This window comes from Hemiscyllium ocellatum, chromosome 49 (genome assembly GCF_020745735.1).
Source record: "Hemiscyllium ocellatum isolate sHemOce1 chromosome 49, sHemOce1.pat.X.cur, whole genome shotgun sequence".
Taxonomy (NCBI): Eukaryota; Metazoa; Chordata; class Chondrichthyes; order Orectolobiformes; family Hemiscylliidae; genus Hemiscyllium; species Hemiscyllium ocellatum.
The window spans coordinates 9,172,450-9,193,474 of NC_083449.1; the positions used below are offsets into that span (position 1 = coordinate 9,172,450).

At 42.3% G+C, this 21,025-nt stretch overlaps 1 protein-coding gene and 1 long non-coding RNA gene across 3 annotated transcripts in view; one reads left to right on the forward strand and one right to left on the reverse strand.

Annotated features, from left to right (window-relative positions):
* Positions 1 to 21,025, reverse strand: part of LOC132837099 (uncharacterized) — a 489,878-nt gene that overhangs the window by 77,355 nt on the left and 391,498 nt on the right. The gene's annotated exons all lie outside the window — the stretch shown is intronic.
* On the forward strand, positions 1,673 to 20,255 carry LOC132837236 (uncharacterized). 2 transcript variants are annotated; one of them, XR_009647441.1, is made up of 4 exons: positions 1,673 to 1,812; positions 2,394 to 2,475; positions 8,893 to 9,000; positions 19,402 to 20,255. It is a non-coding gene; the product is annotated as an uncharacterized LOC132837236 (long non-coding RNA). The 2 variants fall into 2 exon arrangements; XR_009647440.1 differs by having other exon boundaries at positions 8,919 to 9,000.

Genomic DNA, 21,025 nt, shown 5'->3' on the forward strand with positions numbered 1-21,025 from the left:
TTTCATGAACGTTCTTCGCCGTGAGCGTATTAATAGCGAACGCCGCCTTCAGGTATTATTTTAATACGGTGCCCCCTTCTTCCACATTAACAATTCCAGTCCGGCAACCGTTCTGGTTTGATCTCGGTTCCTTTTGAAAGCTTCTAACCGACACTAGAAAGCTCTTATTTACACTATGCAGCAACGCAACAGAACCCACTCGGAGTTTTGGAAATTTAAAAAAGAATAAATGTATCCACCCGTGTTTCTGTAAGAAAAGGAACACTTCTTTTGTTTCGGAGTGGCTCACAGGGCTCACACCCCAACCGGCTCTTATCACTCCTGGAATAATCAAATATTAGGGAGTGATTTGAACAAATAGCAGCAAACAGAACAAAAAAAAATCACTGGTGTTTAATATGCTCCCGAGAGTCAGGGAGAAGAGAGGGCACATTCACTACTCTTGATGCCAGCGCCAAATCATCAACCCCTTTCCTTCCAATTTGAAAAGCCCGCCATCCCACAATTAACGGAGTATGTTTTACATAGAAAAATGATTTATAAAAGAGGAGAACGTTGTTCAGAGGGGAATTCATCAAGACTTGTTAATTAGGTTATAAATATATATTTCAGACAATCTCGCTCATTCATTTGCTTAACTGCATCTATCTCTTTCTACTTTTTTTCTTTTCTGCACCTGAAGAACTAGCAGAAACAAAAACAAGCGCCCAGAACTGCAATCTGCAATTAATCCCTTCATTTCACATTTCGAAAGCACTCCGATATGTTGATTAAACATTACAGAACGTTCTTCTGGCCTAGCTCATTAATCGTCTTTAGACAATAGTTTAATATCGCCCAGCCTTTTTGCACTTGTTCTGACAACAGCAAAAACTCCACATTTGCTGTCGCAGTCCTGCTCTGGTTTGATCTCAGTTCATTTTGATAATCTCTCACCGACAGCAGAAAGCCTTATTTACTGTAATCTAAAATCGGAGAAAACAGCGCCAGAGATCCAGGTTCCAGTCTACTAGGCATAGAACTAAAGGCATGGACCACCAATCGTGAGATGTATCTGCTCAAAAGACAGAGACATGTTTCTTTTTGGTTTGCCTGGGGAGATATTCACCATTCATATCCCACCGTGAATGGTGGCTCCGGAACTGACATTTGAAATACTCATCCAAATACTTTTTAAAGGTTAAGGTTTCTGGCCTCCACTACTTTCGCATGCGGTGGCTTCCAGATTTCCACCACTTTCTGAGTGAAAAGATTTTACTGAAATTCCCTCAATATCTTCACATCTAACCTTTCACCATAGCGAGAATCCTTACGCTGACCATATCGTTAACCAAGCATCACTTGTGATTGCTCGCTCAAACAAGGGAAACGGCTTCTCTCTTTTCACCCTGTCCCACACGCCTAATAAATCGTTTACACTTTATTCACGGGTTCCCAACGCAGTCATCTCTGCTCTAGAGAAAACATTCCATTTTTGGAAATAATATTTGTGCTTTAATCCCAATCACCAATATTGCGCTGGATTTATCACCGCTACTGTCACAGTCAGTTTAATGTGAATAATTTACTCCTGCATCCTGAGCAATGCTGCCCTTCCTCCAAAGCTGACTGTTCCTGAGTAGAGGAGCGCATGCGTGAGACCCTCCCCCAGCGCTGTCATTGAAGAGCATTTACTCAGTGAGTGCAAGAGGTTTGTTTGAAACAGACCGCAATGGAGAGATTAGCGCCCGGGGACAGCAGGCTCCTTCCAGCAGCACATCGGGATGGGAGCCTGGGACATAGAGGGGGCTCCGAGACCGGGACTGGTTCGGGGTGAGTTCAGGGAGAACCGCGGGCTGTTTATAAGAGGCCAAGCGGAGCAGGACCTGGTCCCGGAACTTGGAGTGAGCGGGCTGGGGGGAAGAGAGAGGCCTTTCTCCGGCTGTGTGTGGGCCTGCTGAGGGAGGCAGAGCGGGAAGAAGCTGCTGTGGGACATTCTTGTAGTGTTTTATTACCTAAACTCTGATGGAACTTCATTGTTTGGCTTCTATTTCATGCTGTTTGTTACGAATACACATTGAATAGTAGGTAATTAAAGGACAGTATATCTAAATGTGAGAGTAGTGTCTGTTGTTTCTCCTTCAACCGTTAATGTATTGGGAGCTGAATATTGAACTTGCAGATGTTGGTTAGTTTTTGTACATCAGTAAATTGTTTTGGAATTTCGCAAACAGAAAAAAAGACTGGGAGGAGCTCAGAGCTAGAGTGTAACCAATCCTTGCTCTGTTCACGTTGCCCTGTTTAAAAGCAAAGAATTATCATGATCATGACCTGAATGTTGCATTGATCAGTTGATCAGCTTTCTACTTCGCTGTTGGTGATTTACAGAAAATATCCCTCTTGTCTTCCTCCAGGCAAATGATTTATGGACCAAGATAGTGTAATATTTCCTCAGTACAAAGCCAAGTGTGACCAGCTGCTTCTAACAACCAGCAGGTATGTTACTGGTGTCAGATCGGAGAACATCCTTTCTACAGTCAGAGTGGATTGAGTCAAAAATACATTAAGCTTAATTTCCAGAAGTACACATTCAATCCAAGAGTCAAACACAACTGATGCAATATATTTTTTTGATTTCTCCCTATACTCAATGCATGACAGCTCATTTCCAATAAATGCCATGATGCTTAGTCAATTATCATTTGCAACATCAGAAGAGGGATAGATTGTATCCTCTTCTGAAATATACATTCAGGAACTATATTAACTCCACATGTAATGAAGGCAATTTTAAAGTTACAGTCAAGATGAACAAACAGATCATTCTGTTACATTATTACAGTAAGGATTTCTGAAGATATAGAAGGAAACCTTGGCATTATCAGTAACTGAGAAGGACAAAATTAATCTTTTGATAAATAGAAGTCCTATGTAAAAGGCACAACAACTAAACAGTGTAAATTCCAAATGAACCTCTGAGCTAAAGCCTGGCGTACACACAACCACCATCTCCAACCCACCCTCTTATATGTGCTTGCATACATATGCACACACAGCATTCTCTCTCTCACACAGCTACTGACTGATTTACAATTGTTGCCAATTTGTACGTCATCCTGAAATACTCATTCCGACATCTAAAAGTAATGAAAATACATATACATCACAACTAGCAGAAAACATTTCATCAAACTGATTTCTACTCTCAGATCTCAAGTCAAAGAAATTTACAGCACAGAATAAGTCTCTTCAAATTATTAAGTCTGACTGATCAAAGACAGTCTATAACAACAGAACAGTTGACTGAGCTAACAATTCTCATTCCTTTCAACCAGCATTCCATTTTCGTAAAACTATCCTGGCAGCAGAGAAGCTGAGGTTATGATACAGATGGAGATGACATTCTCCATTTCATCATTTTGTAGTTATTATATTTTTCTGTCCAGCAAGAAAGTTATTTTTTTAATTATTCTACATTTATTTCAAAATTCGTTTTGATTTTCTATGAAGAGCCCTGCATTCCTCTTGACCCTCCCTTCATTATAGTACAAAAAAAACAAGGAATCAGGATATAGTTTTCTGAAGGAGTCATTGGAATCGGATCATTACTATTTAAATCATTGCAGAATGAAACAGAAAGCCAAAATTGGTCGGTTTGTCAAGCTGCTCATTTTTTTTTCCCAGAAGGAGTTGATATTTAAATTGTTAAATTCAATTTATTGAACTATTCTTCACAGAATGGTGGAAAATAAAAGACCTTTTGATTTTCCCCTCCCTACCATAGAGCGACACAAGAGTCTGCTAGTGGCTTGCACCAGATCCTGTCCACATTGGTAAATAAAATAGAGTTGGCCAATTCTCTTTCCTGTACAAGGAACACTGTGGTTAGTCAGCTGGAATGCAGTTGAAATGTTCACTTCGTTGCAAATGGGTTTGGTGAATACTGATCATTAATTCATTGATTAAAACATGTCACAATGCAAAAATTGAAAGCATTCTGAAAACCAGACCTGGATATCCCCATTGTTCCCTGTTAGACTCTGCACTATAGGAGTTACAAAAGTCCATTGATTTTCTCCCCTTGGTTCTAAACAAAACACAGATGCTTTTCTGCTGCAATGTGTTGCATGTTCAGTTGTCCCTGGATCCTACAGGCACTAAAGCTAAAGAACATTGGCTGTGGACATTATCGAACTCCATTTGCAGTGCCAGAGATTAACAGATATACAAATACATCCACTTTCACAGACAGGTGCTGACTCCAGTGGCAATGAATAGTACCTCATTCATGTCAAGTAGCAGAAGTTTGAACACTGAAGTACAGTAGCAGTTACTAAAAGTGACATGTTTCAATTTGGATGACACTGAAGCACTGTGAAACACAATAACCAAGAATAAGGAGCACATTGATATCTAGTATCAGAGAGTGAATGAATCTCATTCTCACACTGAGCCTAGTGCTGATGAACACACACTTTCTCCACACACACATTGTAGTTGAGGACCTGAGTAATGCAGAAGCATTTCCATACTTTTTTTAATATATGAAACACTGATTTATAAGGCATTAAACCCACCTCATAAAGTGTATCAGATCATGACATGCAGAATGGGAAACACAAGGCGACATTAAAAAAGTGTCAGTGTGATATAGACCAGTGCCACTCCTTTACAGATTGACAGCACAACAGAAAACTCACTCACACACAGCCAGTTAATACTGAAAGGGAAAAAAAAAGAAATTTAGGCCCAAGTATTTCCAAATATGGACAGTTATAAATTGATTCACCAAACCATTAATCGTTTCAGTTAGTGTCAGATGTTATATCTTAGTGTCCAGCAGCAACTGATAAAGATTACTGCATGCACAAAATATATTTAAAAAGTCTGAATGCAATAAAATTCAGATTCATGGCAAAAAATATCATTAATCCCTCAATCACAAAAGGTTGGTGAATATTGATCAAGTTTATCCTACACTCAGACCAAAAGACACAACTGAACATGGAAAGAAAACAAGATCCACATACTCTACCTGATGCTATTGCCCACAGAACAAAACTGCACTATAGTTATCAAAGACCGGTAACTGCAGAAATAATCTCAAATTAGCATTTAGATAGAGATACTGGCAGTGAGTGGATAAAGTTCAGAGTCCCAACAGTTAATGGAAACTAGTATGGAGAATAGGTGAAGAACAGAATATCCCAGTGGACACAAATGGGCTGAATGGCTGGACCAATTCTGTGACTCTACTATAAATGACATGATGCAGAAGAGATTAAGGCCAAATCACAACACCCTAAAATCTATCACAGAATCAACCACAGTCACAGAGAATTCTTTTTCCTTAATTCATTCACGGATGAGAGAATCACTGGCGAGGCCAGCATTTATTGCCCAGCCCTCACTTCCCAGGGGGTAGTTATGTGTCAGCCACATTGCTGTGGGTCTGGAGACACATGTAGGCCAGACCAGGTAAGGATGGCAGCTTCCTTCCTTAAAGGACATTAGTGAACCAGATGGCAAACAAGAATAGATTCCTTGTCACCATTGGACTCATAGAATATTATTGGCTGTCAGCGAATTAAGCAACTTTGATGCATGAGAATTGAAAGTGACTGGTACTGATTCAGCACTTGACGTTCAGTCACACAGCACAAACTGACAAGGTTAGCTCAATTCCTGAATTCTCACGTGGACATAACAAAAACTGACAGGCGGAGATTGATAGCTGCTCTCACACATTCACTCTGTAGAAACTGAAAGGGAGAGCATGATACTTAAACACCACCCCCCAAACCCTACACACACTTCAAAAACGCTGATGAATGCATTTGCACATTTATAAACTAGACGTTGACAAATACAGATTCACAGCTACATCCCGAGTTAGACAGAGCAGAATATAACAGGGACAGATTGGTCCATCACACTCAAATACACGTGGCAGGACATTTCAGAGGAAAACATTCTCATTCACAAAGCAGAAACTTATTGGAACAAATTGATAACACTCTGTTTCAAATTACTTAAGTTGACATGTATGGTTTGATGACACACTCCTATTCACAGGAGAAACTGACAGGTAGAGATTGATAACAAGAAATCAGAGTTACATTTGAGGTCTAGTGACCCTTCCCCAGAACTGAGTGTGTGCATTTTCTTAGTTGCCACATGGTCTTCTCTATTCTGGAGAAACCGAGTGTAGATTGGATGTCCACTTTGCCAAACACCTACATTCTGTCCAGAAAACAAGACCCTGAGCTTCCATTTGCCTGCCACTTCAACACATCACCCAGTTCCCTGATGAACATCTCTGCCTCAGGCCTGCTGCAGTGCTCCAGTTAAAACTCAGTGCAAGCTGGAAGAACAGTACCTCATTTTCTGCTTGGGAATACAACAGCCTTCTGGACCCAATATTGAGTTCTACAGCTAGGGTTAGAGCTCTCCCATGTCATTACCCAGAACCTCTCACACCAGGCCTTGTTATCACAAGGTCTGCTATTATACACCAACAGTCACTAACAGTCCCTGTTAATGGTGATTCATCATCCTTGTCTGACCGTATTCTTTGGATTCTATATCCATCTACCATTTACTCCTGACCCTTCACCACACCCTACCTTCTGCAGAAAAACGAATCATTTCCTGGCTACCATCAGTTCTCAGGAAGGGTTACTGGACTGCAATTTTTAACTCTGATTTCTGTCCACAGACTCTGCTGATCTGCTGAGCTTTTCCAGCAATTTGATTTTGTTTCTGATTTCCAGCTTCTGCAGTTCTTTTGATTTTCATTTAGAGATTAATAACTACATTTTCATATTCACAGAGCAGAAACCACCAGGGAAAATTTGATAACTACATTCACATGTTCACAAAAGAAAATTTGTCAGGCAAACATTGATAAATACACTCTCATTTACAATTCGGACCCTGATCGGGAAGGATTCTTAACTAAACCTTCACAAAGCAAAACCTGACAAGGACTGTTCGTTTTTAACTTCTCCTATTCACATCGCAGAAACTGGCAGGCTGAGATTGACAATTACCCAAACGTAATCACCAAGCAGATATCTTCAGGAGGCTACAGAAATTCACCGTGTCTATAAAAACTCCCGCAAACTTTTATCGATGCACCCCTATCTGGATGTGTCACAGTGTGGTATGGCTACTGTTCTGCCCAAGAAATTACAGTCAGTTGTGAACACAACCCAATCCATCCAAAGGCTCCATTTATACTTCCTCCTATGTTGGGAAAGCAACCAACATAACCAAAGACCCATCTGACCCTGGTTCTACATTCCTCCACCCTGGTCTGTCAGGTAGAAAATACAGAAGTTTGAATACACCGTCCAACAGATTCAAGAATTGATTCTGTGCTGTTACTAGACTTTTGAATGGACCTCTCAAATTTTAATATTATTCTCTCTCTCTGCACCATTAACACTGTATTCCAGATTCTGTTCTATTGCCCTAATGCATTCTGTAAGGCACTCAAAACAATACTTTTCATTGTATCTCTGTCCATGTGACAATAATAAATCAGATCAAATCAAGTGGATAACTACACTCACATGTCGCAGAATCTGAGAGGTACAGGTTGATAGCTACAGTCACATAACCTGACAGGAAACAATGAATACATACGTTCAAACCCTGACATTGCAGCACCTGTCGGAAGGATTGATAACTCTCTTATTCACAAAGCAGAAACTGATAGTGACAGATGAAAGCTCAGCTCACACATTCACATAGCATAAACTGGCAGGAATTGACAATTACACAAACATATTCACCAAGTAGAAACTGACAGCTATAGATTGATAACTATATTTAAGTATTCATACAGCAGAGTCTGAAAGGTCCAGATTGACAATTACACAGGTAGAAATTGACAGGTAGGTAGAGAATGATAACTGTACTATTCACATATTGACAGGGACCGATTGGTATTGACTCTCTCAAATTGACGTAGTAGAAACAGATTGACAATGACACTCTGGTGCCAAATAGCAAAACCTGACAGGTACTGTTTGATAATTGCACTGAGAAATTGATTATAGCTAAAACTGACAGGTAGAGATCAATATCTACATTCACACAGAAGATACTAACAGGTACAAATTGATGACTGTATTTAATATTCATACAGCAGAAACTGACAGGGAGATACTGAGAATGACAAACCCATTCTCAAAGCTGAAACTGACAGGTTCAGATTGATAACTACAGTCAGATACACAGCAGAAACTGTTAGGGAAAGATTGTTAAGTAAATTCACACATTCATAACGGCAGAAACTGATATATCGATAACTAAACTCACACCTCCCCATCAGTGAAGCACATAGGAACTGATCCAATATATTTTAAATGTATTTATCAATCGGTCTCTGCCAGTTTCTACTATGTGTAAAAGAGTTCAGTTATCAATCTATACCTGTCAGTTTATACTATGTGAATGTAGTTATCAATCTGTCCTTGTCACTCTCTAGTAAGTACATTTTGAACATTGCAGAGAGTGACAGGGTCAGATTGATAACTATATTAACTCTCACATTTGCACGGCCTGTACTGACAGGTACAGATTGACAGCCGTACTCCCACATTCACCTCGCAGGAACTGACAGGTATGGATTGATAAGGAAACTCTCAGATCCAGATACAAACTTGTTTTGGGTTGCCCCATTGTAGAGCTGTTGGGGTGTTGCTTAGTATCTGGTTCTCAGTGAATTGGTGTAGGTTCCATTTGCTACAATCACCAGACAAAGAGCAACTCAGGCCAAGAATGGAGTCAGACCTGTAGTTCTGTTGAAATGCTGGCCTGAAAGAAACACAGCCTCATGATTATAAAATGAATATTACATAGAAAGGTTTGATACTGTCAAACTCACTTAATGTTGATTTACAGGGGATGTATCTTCTCTCTTCCTCCAGACAATTACATGAAGGAGCAAGACAATGTAACATTCTCTTGGTATGAAACCAAGTGTGATCAGTTCCTTCTAACAAACAGCAGGTATGTTCTCGCTGTCAGACTGAAAAACATACTTTCCACAGTCACAGAGCAGTTGAATTAGACACACATGGAGCTCAATTTCTAGAGAGAAGTTTTCACAAGAATAGTCAAATACCACCAAGCAATTATCACTTTTTTTTATTCCTCTCCATTCTCAATTCACATTTCCTGATTTTCCAATAAATGTTATCATTCACAGCCATTGAGTCATCGAGATGTACAGCACTGAAGCAGACTCTTTGGTCCTACTTATCCATGCCAACCAGATGTCAGAAACTAATCTAGTCCCATTTGCCAGCACTTGACCCATATCCCTTTGAACCCTTCCTATTCATGTCCCCATCCAGATGCCTTTTAAATGTTGTAATTGTACCACCCTCCTCCCTTTCCTCTGGCAGCTCATTCCTCAGTTGTACCATCTTATGCGTGAAAAAGTTGCGCTTAGGTCTATTTAAAATTTTTCCCCCGTTTACCTTAAACCTATGCCTCAAGTTTTGTACTCCCCCCACCTCAGGGAAGAGACATTGTCCCTAATGATTTTATAAACCTCTATGTAGTCAGCCCTAGCCTGTTCAGCCTCTCTCTATAGCTCAAATCCTCCAACCTGACGAATTCCTTGTCAATCTTTTCTGAACCCTTCAACATTTCACAATATCCTTCCAATATGAAGGAAACCAGAATTACATGCAGTATTCCAAAACTGGCCTCACCAATGACCTGCATAGCCACAACATGACCTCCCAACTCCTATAATCGATGCACTGACCAATGAAGAAAACATCCTATCTACTTGCGACTCTTCCAAGGAGCTATGAACCTGCATTCCAAGGTCTCTTTGTTCAGCAACACTATCTACGATCCTACCATTAAGTGTACAAGTCCTGCCCTGATTTGCCTTTCCAAAATTAGCAACCCAGATTTATCTGAATAAAAGTCCATCTGCCACTCCTCATCCCACTGGCCCTTCTGAGCAAGACCCTGTTGTACTTTGAAGGAACATTCTTTGCTGTCCAATTTTGGTGTCATCTGCAAACCTATTAACTATACCTGCTGTGTTCAAATCCAAATCATTCACATAAATGATGAAAAGCAGTGGATCCAACACTGATACTGGTGCACACCACTGGTCACAGACCTCCAGTCTGAAAAGCATCTCTCCTCCACCACCCCCCGTCTTCTATCATCAAGCAAGTTCTGCATCCAATTGGCTACCCTCCTCTACATTGGGGAGACGGGCCGCCTACTTGCGGAACGCTTCAGGGAACACCTCTGGGACGCCCGGACCAACCAACCCAACCACCCCGTGGCTCAACACTTTAACTCCCCCTCCACCAAGGACATGCAGGTCCTTGGACTCCTCCATCGCCAGAACATAACACACGACGGTTGGAGGTTCCGCCTGGGAACCCTCCAACCACAAGGGATGAACTCAGATTTCTCCAGTTTCCTCATTTCCCCTCCCCCCACCTTGTCTCAGTTGATTCCCTTGAACTCAGCACCGCCCTCCTAACCTGCAATCTTCTTCCTGACCTCTCCGTCCCCACCCCACTCTGGCCTATCACCCTCACCTTGACCTCCTTCCACCTATCACATCTCCATCGCCCCTCCCCCAAGTCCCTCCTCCCTACCTTTTATCTTAGCCTGCTGGACACACTTTCCTCATTCCTGATGAAGGGCTTATGCCCGAAACGTCGAATTTCCTGTTCCTTGGATGCTGCCTGACCTGCTGCGCTTTAACCAGCAACACATTTTCAGCTTCCATGAGATCTAACCTTGCTAACCAATCTCCCATGAAGAACCTCATCAAACACCTTATTGAAGGCTATATAGATCATATCCACCACTCTGGCCTCATCAATCCTCTTTGTTACTTCTTCAAAGCAACTCATTCAAGTTCATGACACATGTTTTCCCACGCACAAAGCCATGCTGACTATCCCTAATCAGTCCTTGCCTTACCAAATACATGTCAATCCTGTCTCTCAGGATTCCCTCCAACATCCTGCCCACCACCGACATCAGACTCACCGGTCTATAGTTCCCTGGCTTTTCCTTACCACTTTTCTTAAATATTGGCACCACGTTCACAATCTTCCAGTCGTCCAGCACCTCACCTGTGACTATCAATGATAAAAAATATCTCAGCAAAGTGCCCAGCAATCACTTCCCTACCTTCCCACAGAGTTCGAGGGTGCACCTGATCAGGTCTTGGGGGATTTATCACTTTTATGCATTTCAAGACATCCAGCACTTTCTCCTCTGTAATATGGACATTTTTCAAGATGTCGCTATCTATTTTCCCACTTTCTATTATCTTCCATGTCCTCCTTCACAGTGATCACTGATGCAAAATACTCATTTAGTATCTTCCCCATCTCCCATGGCTCTATGCATCAGGTGCCTTGCTGATCTTTGAGAGGCCCTATTCTCTCCCTAGTTACTGTTTTGTCCTTAATCTATTTCTAAACACTCTTTGCATTCTCCTTACTTCTATTTGCCAAAGCTATCTCATGTCCCCTTTTTGCCCTCAGGATTTCTTTGTTCAGGATACTCCTACGACCTTTATACTCTAAGGATTCACTCAATTTCTTCTGTCTATACCTGACATATGCTTCATTTTTTCTTAACCAAAGCTTCAACTTCTCTCGTCATCCCACATGCCCGCCACCTACCAGCCTTTCCTTTCATCCAAACAGGAATATACTAACACTGGACTCTTGTTATTGCATTTTGAAGGCTTCCCATTTCCCAGCATTCACTTTACCTCCAAACATCTGCCCCCAATCAGCTTTTGAAAGTTCTTGCCTAATGCTGTCAAAATTAGCCTTCCTCCAACTTTGAAGTTCAGCTTTTAGATCCAGTCTATCCTTTTCCATCACTATTTAAAAACAAACAGATTTATGGTTGCTTGCTTCAAACTGCTCCCCGACTGACACCTCAGTCACCTGCCCTGCCTTATTTCCCAGGACTATGTCAAATTTTGCATCTTCTCTAGCAGGAACATCCACATACTAAATCAGAAACTTTCCTTGTACACACTTAGCAAATTCATTTCCTTTTAAATCCTTAACACTACGCAGTCCCTGTTTACATTTGGAATGTTAAAATCCCCTACCATATTCACCGTATTATTCTCACAGAGAACTGAAATCTCCTTACAAATTTGATTCTGAATTTCTTGCTGACTATCAGGGAGTCTATAATACCATCCCAATAAGAAGATGATCCCTTCATTATTTCTCAGTACCATCCAAAAAACTTCCTGGACATATTCCCAGGAATATCGTCTCTAAGTACAGTATAATGCTATCCCTTATCAAAACTGCCACTCCCCTCCTCTCTTGCTCCCACTTCCTAAGCTTCCTGTAGCATTTGTATCCTGGACCATGAAGCTCCTTCTCTCGGAACATTTACATGTTGATTAAGAAATTTTCTTCGAATTTTAAAAGTCTCTTCTCCATCCAATGGTACTTCCAGACAATGTTTGTAAAAACCTACTATTACAGCCTTTATCATCTTCCATATATCTGAAATCTGCGTATATTTGTTCCTCAGTTTCCTTCTGACTGTTGGGGGGCCTATCATATAGTCCCATCATGGTGATTATTCCTTCCTTATTTTAACCCAGATATTTTCACTAGATGATTTTTTTCAGAAATATTTTCTGTAGTTAGAGCAGCAATGATTTCCTGAATTAAAAACACCACTCCACCTTCTGTTTTATCTGCCTTTCTATTCTTTCTATATCCCCCTCATACTTCTATAATCTATTGAATACAGACCCAGATTTATCCTCCGTTGCTGTTTTTCTGACAAGTACTTCATTCTGGGGTCATTCTTGTAAATGTACTCTAGGCTCCCTCTAACACGAGCATATCTTTCCCGAGATAATGGGGCCAAAGCTGCTCACAATATTCCAAATGCAGTCTGACCAGAGCTGATAGAGCCTCAGCAGTACATCTCTGCTCTTGTATTGTAGCCTCCTTGAAACGAATGTTTAAATGGCATTTGTCTTCCAAACTGCTAACTGAACCTGCCAGTTAACCTTGAGAGAATTCCTGAACTAAGACTCCCAAGGTCCCTTGCCTTTGAGATTTCTGAAGACTTACTCTGTTCAGAAAATTATCAACATGTTGTGGTTCTGTTCGACGAGCTGGGAATTTGTGTTGCAGACGTTTCGTCCCCTGTCTAGGTGACATCCTCACTACTTGGGAGCCTCCTGTGAAGCGCTTCTGTGAACTTTCCTCCGGCATTTATCGTGGTTTGTCTCTGCCGCTTCCAGTTGTCAGTTCCAGCTGTTCGTTGCAGTGGTCGGTAGATTGGGTCCAGATCAATGTGCTTATTGATTGAATCTGTGGATCAGTGCCATGCCTCTAGGAATTCCTTGGCTGTTCTCTGTTTGGCTTGTCCTATAATAGTAGTGTTGTCCCAGTTGAATTCATGTTGCTTGTCATCTGCGTGTGAGGCGACTAAGGATAGCTGGTCGTGTCATTTCGTGGCTAGTTGGTGTTCATGGATGCGGATCGTTAGCTGTCTTCCTGTTTGTTTGTTTTGTGTACTGTTTTGTGCAGTCCTTGCATGGGATTTTGTACACTACATTGGTTTTGCTCATGCTGGGTATCGGGTCCTTCGTTCTGGTGAGTCGTTGTCTGAGAGTGGCTGTTGGTTTGTGTGCTGTTATGAGTCCTAGTGGTCGCAGTCGTCTGGCTGTCAGTTCAGAAATGGTCTTGATGTATGGTAGTGTGGCTAGTCCTTTGGGTTGCAGCATGTCCTCGTTCCATTGTCTTTCCCTTAGGCAACTGTTGATGAAATTGCGGGGGTATCCGTTTTTGTCAAATATAGGTGTTCTTCTTCCTCTTTTTGCAGTTCTGGTGTGCTGCAGTGTGTTGTGGCCCTTTTGAATAGTGTCTTGATGCAACTTCTTTTGTGTGTATTGGGGTGGTTGCTTTAATTGTTCAGGACTTGGTCTGTACAGGGAAGCCAGGGGATGAAACGTCTGCAACACAAATTCCCAGCTCGGCGAACATAACCACAACAACGAGCACCTGAGCTACAAATCTTCTCACAAACTTTGAATTATCAACATCTTTATTCCTTCTAGCAGTGTGCATAACCTCTCAATTTCCCACATTGTATTCCATCTGTCACTTCTTCGTCCACTCTTGCAGCCTGTCCAAATCCTTCTACACCCTCCGCACCTCCTCAGCACTACCTGCCCCTCCACCAACATCTGTCCCATGTGCAAACGTGGTAAGAATACCCTTTGTTCCATTGTCCAGATCATTAAGGCATAACATGAATAGTTGTGGTCCCAACACTGACCCCTGTGGAAGTCCATGAGTCACCAGCTGCCATTCTGTAAAAGACCCTTTTATCCTGACTCTCTGCCTTCTGCCAAGCAGCCAATTCTCTGCCTTTACCTTGTTTAGCAGCCTGCTGTGTGGTACCTTATCAAAGGCCTTCTGGAAATGCAAATCAATTACATCTCCCAGCTCTGTGTTGTCTAACTTGCTTGTTACTTCCTCAAAGAATTTGAACAGATTTGTCAGGGAAGACCTCTCCTTAACAAAGCTGTGCTGACTCTGCCCTATTTTACCATGCACTTTCAAGTACTCTGCAGCCTCATTCTAAGGATTCTCAAGCCTTAGGAATGACTATGTTCTAGCTACATAGCCTATAGTTTCCTGCCTCTGCCTCCCTCCTTTCTTAAACACATGTTGCATTAGCCATTTTCCAGTCATCTGGGACCCTGCCTGACTCCTGTGCTTTCTGAAAGATCATCACCAATGCCTCTGCAATCTACTCCGCTGTCTCCTTCAGTTATCTGGAGTGTAGTCAATTAGTCTTAGTGATTTATCCGCCTTCAGCTTCCCAGCACCTTCCCCTTACCAATGGCCAACGCACTCAGTGTCCCCAGGTTTCCCTTGAAGTTCTGGTAGGTTGCTGGATGTCTTCCACTGTTAAAAACTGATGGAAAGTACCTCTTCAGATCCTCTGCCATGCCGTGTTTCCCCAATACTACTTTTACAGCATTATTTTCAAACTGTCTAATGTCCACTCTTGTCTCTTTGTAACCATTTAGATATCCAAGAAAATTGCCTGCAGCCCTCTTCTGTATAAGTAGCGCGCTTACTCTCATATTTCACTTCTTTCCCCATCCCCACCTCTTTTTTGAAGTTATTTCTGTTTTTTAAAGACTTCCCAATCTTTTGGCTTCCACTAATCTGTACCACACTATATGCTGCTGGTGTTGCCTTTATGCTCTCCCTGACTTCCCCTGTCTACCAGGGTTGTCTCAGCCTCCCTTTAGTATTTTTCTTCTTCCTTGGGATGAATTTCTGCAATGTCTCCTGAATTAACCCAGAAACTCCTGCCATCGCTACTCCACTGTCTTCGCTGGTCGGCTCTCCTTTCCAATCAACTCTGTCCAGCTCCACCCACAGGTCTTTGTAATTACCTTTACCCAATTGTCATCACATTACATCTGATTCAATCTTCTCCCTCTCAAGCTGCAGGGTGAAATCTATCATGTTATGGCTACTGCCTCCTAAGAGTTCCTTCACTTTGAGCTCCCTAATCAAGTCTCCCTCGTTATACATCACTAAATCCAGAATTGCCTGTTCCTGAGTGGGCTCGACCACAAACTGCTCCAAACAAAAGAATCTCTCAGATAATTCCACGTTTTCTTGAGAACCACTACCAACCTGTTTTTCCCAGTCTACCTGCACATTGAAGTCCCCAATGATTATTGCAACAGTTCCTTACGTGCTTTTATAATCTCCTGATGTATTTTCTCCCCCACATCGTGATAGTAGCTAATGGCTTGTACACAAGTTCTTTCGGGGTCTTTTTTCCTTTGTGGTTCCTGATCTCTACCCTCACGGATTGTAGACCTTCTGATTCTATTTCGCTTCTTGCTGTCAATTTAATTTTATTTCTTGCAAACAAGGCAACCCCTCTGACTCTGCCCATTGCCTTTTCGATAGCTTGGATAATTAGTTTCCAGCCCTGAACATCCTGCAGCCTTTTCTCTGATACCTACTACATTGTGAGTGCCAAGTTTACTCTGGCGTACCAGCTGATTTACCTTGTTCTGTAGACCATGTGTATTTAGTTACAAGTCCCTCAGCCCTGCGTTAATTGTCCCTCTTCTCATATTCGTCCCTCATCTGCTGTGTCTGAAGTTAGATTTCTGATCCTTTCCATACTTTCTGTCTTGCAACATGTTGTGAAAGCTTTAACCAGTGCTGAGCACTTCCCCATTTTGACTTTTCCATAATTTTGCACGCAGCTGAAAAACAATCCCCCATGTTTTAGTTTAAAGTCTATAGGCCCTGGTTATGCCGTTCTCCAGGACTCTGATCCCAGCATCGTTCATGTGTAGCCTGCCCCATCGGAACAGTTCCATTCTTCCCCAGAACTGAATCCAATGTCCAGTGAATTCAAACCTCCTGTTTGTCCCACACCAATCTTTCAACCACACACATCTTACTGTTATAATCTTGCTGACTTTATGACTCTGGTAGTAATCCAGAGATTATTACCTTTTTTGATTTTTTTTTATTTATCCCTGAGCTGCACATATTCCTTCAGCAGAACTTCTTCCCTCGATCTCTCTATATTGACAACATGATCATTCCTCTGCAACCCAGATGACTATCGTGAAGCCAGGCACCAGGCAGGTAAATCTGCCTTTGGAACTCTCGATTCTGGCAACAGGGAAGAGTCTCTATTCCCCTGACTACACTGTTTCCGATTACACTTGCATTTCTCTTTTCTCCTTCCTCTTGAATGGCTCCCCCTTCCACAGTGCTGTGGTCAGTTTGCTCATCCTCCCTACAGACCCCACACTCATCCACACAGGGAGCAAGAATCTCAAACCTGTTTGATAAGCTGAAGGGCTGAGGCTCATTCAGCACTACCCTCTGGTTTCCTCTATCTGCATCACTCATAGTCACACCCTTTTTTCCCTGACCACTGATTGATTTGAGGTAGTTAATCTAAGGGGTGTGATTGCCTCCTGAGACAGAGCATCTCAGTAACTCTTGCCCCTCCCTGATGTGTGGCAGTGTTCGGAGCTCAGACTTCAGCTCAATAATCTGAGCTGGAATTCCTCGACCAACACTTGTTATGGTTGTAGCAGCTATGAACCACAATGGGGTCCACCAGTTCTGACAACATGCAGTTAAAACACATCGCCTGGTCTGGTCACTACATTTTAATGACTTGGAGCTTAATTTAATTTTTTTAAACATTTCATGCTGAAAGAACATCCACTGTTGTTGGGGAGATTAATTGACCGTGCTCAAGAGGCCAAAATTAAGTAAGTGCAGATATCTTGAAAGATTGTGTGGCTGGCAGAGATTAGAGGTGGGAATGATCACTATCATAGAGGGCTTTGAAAAGAACGAAGAGAAATTTGTTAAAATGTTGCTTTTCCTCAATTTGTGACATGTTCAGGTCAATGAGCTCAGGGTGAGGAGAACAAAACTCAGTGTGAGTGAGCACACGGGCAGAGGGGTGTTGGACAAGCTGAAGATTACAGGGAGGTTGAAAGTGAGAGATGGATCAGGAGTGTGTTAGGGTCATTCAGTCTCGAGGTTACAAAGGACTGGATGAGATTTCAGCACCTGGAGCTGAGACTGTGTTGGAGTCAGGCCACGTTACTGAAATGGAAATAGAATGTCACGGTGAGGATGTGGGTCTGTGGTTCAAAGCTAATCTCCAAATGCGATATTCCCTTAATGTTGTGAAGAGCCTGGTTCAGACAGTTACCAGTGGGAGCGATCCAGGTGGAGTTAGGAAGTTTTGTAACAGGGACTGAAGCCAGCAAACAAAGGATCAGGAGTAGGCTTTTCAGATGTTCCACTATTGAATGAACTCATGGCTGCTGTGTGGAGTTCAGCCTTTGGCCCATATCCCTGAATACCTTTGTAGAAGAAAAGTATATCTGTGTCAGATTGGAAACAAAGAATTTAGTGATTGATTTCCAAAGCTCTTCCGCCGTTTTCATATCGAAGTCATTCCTCACATCTCTCTCAAACAGACTCTGCTCCCACGTTCTTGATTAAATTGGAGAAAGTTTCTATTCATTCAGCACTGGATGTTGGGACGTTGTGTGAGTTGCAGGGAGCTTCAAGGGACTGTTGGTCACATACGCCTGCTCTGCAGTCCTTCATGGTGGAAGTGGCTGTTTTGGGAGGTTATGCTCAAGGTATGGTTGAGCAGTTGGTCGATAAAACCCCTCTCATTCTCCTCCCAGCACTGTGGAATATAACATGGGAAAGTATGTCGGGAGGCACGGTAGCTCAGTGGTTAATCTAAGCCTCACAGCACCAGGGACCCAGGTTCAATTCCACCTCGGATCACTGTCTGTGTGGAGTTTGCACATTGTCCCCAAAACTGTATGTATTTGCTCTGGGTGCTCCGGTTTCCTCCCACAGTCCAAAGATGTGCAGGCCAGGTGAATTGGCCGTGATAAATTGCCCATAGTGTTAGGTTCCTTAGTCAGAGGGAAATGGGTCTGGGTGGTTACTCTTCAAAGGGTCAGTGTGGACTGGTTGGACCAAAGGGCCTGTTTGCACACTGTAGGGAATCTAATCTCATATGCATTTTGGCAGGAAGACCAGGAGAGATGAATATTATTCAACAAGGGAAAACCTCTACTGAAAACTGCAGCGCAGAGAATTTTGGGTCCTTCTGCTTGAAAGACGAAAAACGAGCATCCACGTTCAGTGGGTATTCAGGAAAGGAAATGGTCAGTTGGCTTTTATTTAAAGGGAATGGGGAGAAAAAAATGGAAGTTTTGCTAAAACTGTTCAAGACATGAGTCAGATCGCACTTGGAATACTGAGAGTTACTTTTCTCCCTTGGTTTGGGAAAGGCAGTCCATAGAGTATTCAGGAGATTGATCCTGGATATGGGAGGAATTTCCCAGGAAATGAACTTGAGCAAACTGCTTCTGTACTCATTGGAGTTCAGAAGAATGAGACAAGACCTTATGGAAAGATTCTGAGAGGCTTGACATTGTAGATTCAGGGAGATTGTTATTACTTGTTTGAGAGTTGAGGACATAATCTCAGAGTAAGGAACCTGTTTAAAATGGATGTGGAGGAATTCCTGCTGTTAGAGTACAGAATACTGCAGTGGCCTGTGGAGGCTGTGCTGCTCCGTGTGTCCAAGGCTGATAAATAGATTTTAATTGGGAAGGGATTCAATGGTGGGGGCATAAGGCAGGAAAATTGAGCTGAGGATTATTGGATCAGCTCTGATCTCACTGAATGGTGACAGCAGACTTGCTGGGTTGAGTTACCTATTTCTGCTCTTACATCTGATGGTTTTAAACATTTTCTTTTTTGGGTTCTCAATTGTTTTGCTTTTTGTTTTCCATGAACTTCACAGGGAATTAGAAGACTATTTGCAATGAGGAGACTTAAAACCAGGCATCACTTCCCAACCTGACCAAGCTGCCAAGTCTATTGCCACCTGAATATCATTGGGTTTGAAGTAAAAAAGCACCGTTCACCGTGGGGGAGAAACCATATGTGTGCTGTACATGTGGACAAGTCTTCAGCAGATCACTGCCTGTCACGATATAAATACAGCCACACTGGGGAAAGGCCATTTATCTGTTCCAAGGGTGGGAAAGGATTCACTCGATCATCCACCTTGCTGAAACCTGAGCAAATTCACACAGAGAACAGACCTTGAAATGCTCAGAATGTGCGAGATGTTTTAAAAACTCTGGGGGACTGATATCCCAACAACATCCTCACAGTGACAAGAGACCTTTCATGTGCTCTCACTGTGGGTGTGGGTTCAAGCCATCATCCAACCTCATTAAACACCAGCAGATCCACACGGGGAAGAGACCATTCACCTGCTCACACGACTGGAAAAGATTTTCTCATAAATCCAACCAGTTAAAACACCAGCGATGTCTCGGAAGGTAGAGGCTGTTCTGCTGTACTTACTGTGGGAAGAGATTCAAGCTACTGAAACACCAGTGTATTTGTGAGAAATGACAGTAACTGGTTTTTACTGTGAACATCTCCCTGCTTCATGGTCTCAGCCAGAAGATTTCGTTTCAATTCCCACCTGATATGGAGCTATGTCAAAGAATTTAATTACTTTTGTAATTGATAACTGAATGATAGCCACTGGGGCAGGTTTCTACTGAAGTTAATGAACTCCATCTCAGTTAAAGGGATGACTGTTCTGGATGACAGTGAAATAAATGCACTGTGTTAAACACACTGTATAAAACCTATTTCTAATTTCTAAGTGCTCATTGAAGTGATCTCCCTCTGACTGTGTTATGGAAGAATCACTCAATGTTTATAAAAAATTACCAGGAGAGACAGAAAATCCTTCATGAAATTAAACTTTAATCTTGCAAAATCAAAGCTGTGGGAGCCAGCTAAATGTCTTCCCTGGCTCTCCACAGGCTCTTTGTTTTCCTGCAACTTATACAGTTGTTTTTCCCACGCATTACAACACTAAGATAACTACATAACTGCCAGAGTAACTTCCATAACTGAAGGAGTTGGAATTTGCTGTTGATCACATCCAGCATCACATTTGGGCGGCACAGTGGTTAGCACTGCTGCCTCACAGCGCCAGAGACCCGGGTTCAATTCCCGTCTCAGGCGACTCTCTGTGTGGAGTTTGCACATTCTCCCCGTGTCTGCGTGGGTTTCCTCCGGGTGCTCTGGTTTCCTCCCACAATCCAAAAATTGGCCATGCTAAATTGCCCATAGTGTTAGGTGAAGGGGTTAATGTAGGAGTATGGGTCTGGGTGGTATACACTTCGGCGGGTCGGTGTGAACTTGTTGGGCCGAAGGGCCTGTTTCCACACTGTCAGTAATCTAATCTAATCATCCAATTTGATTCATTGTAGTCTTTCTCAATTGACAGTGTGGAAATTCTAGCTTGGTTACACGTGTTAATAAAAGGATAAAAAGTCAATTATATCAAATTTATGCTAACACTTTCTAACGTCCTTCGCACTTCCTTTTGAAAAGTT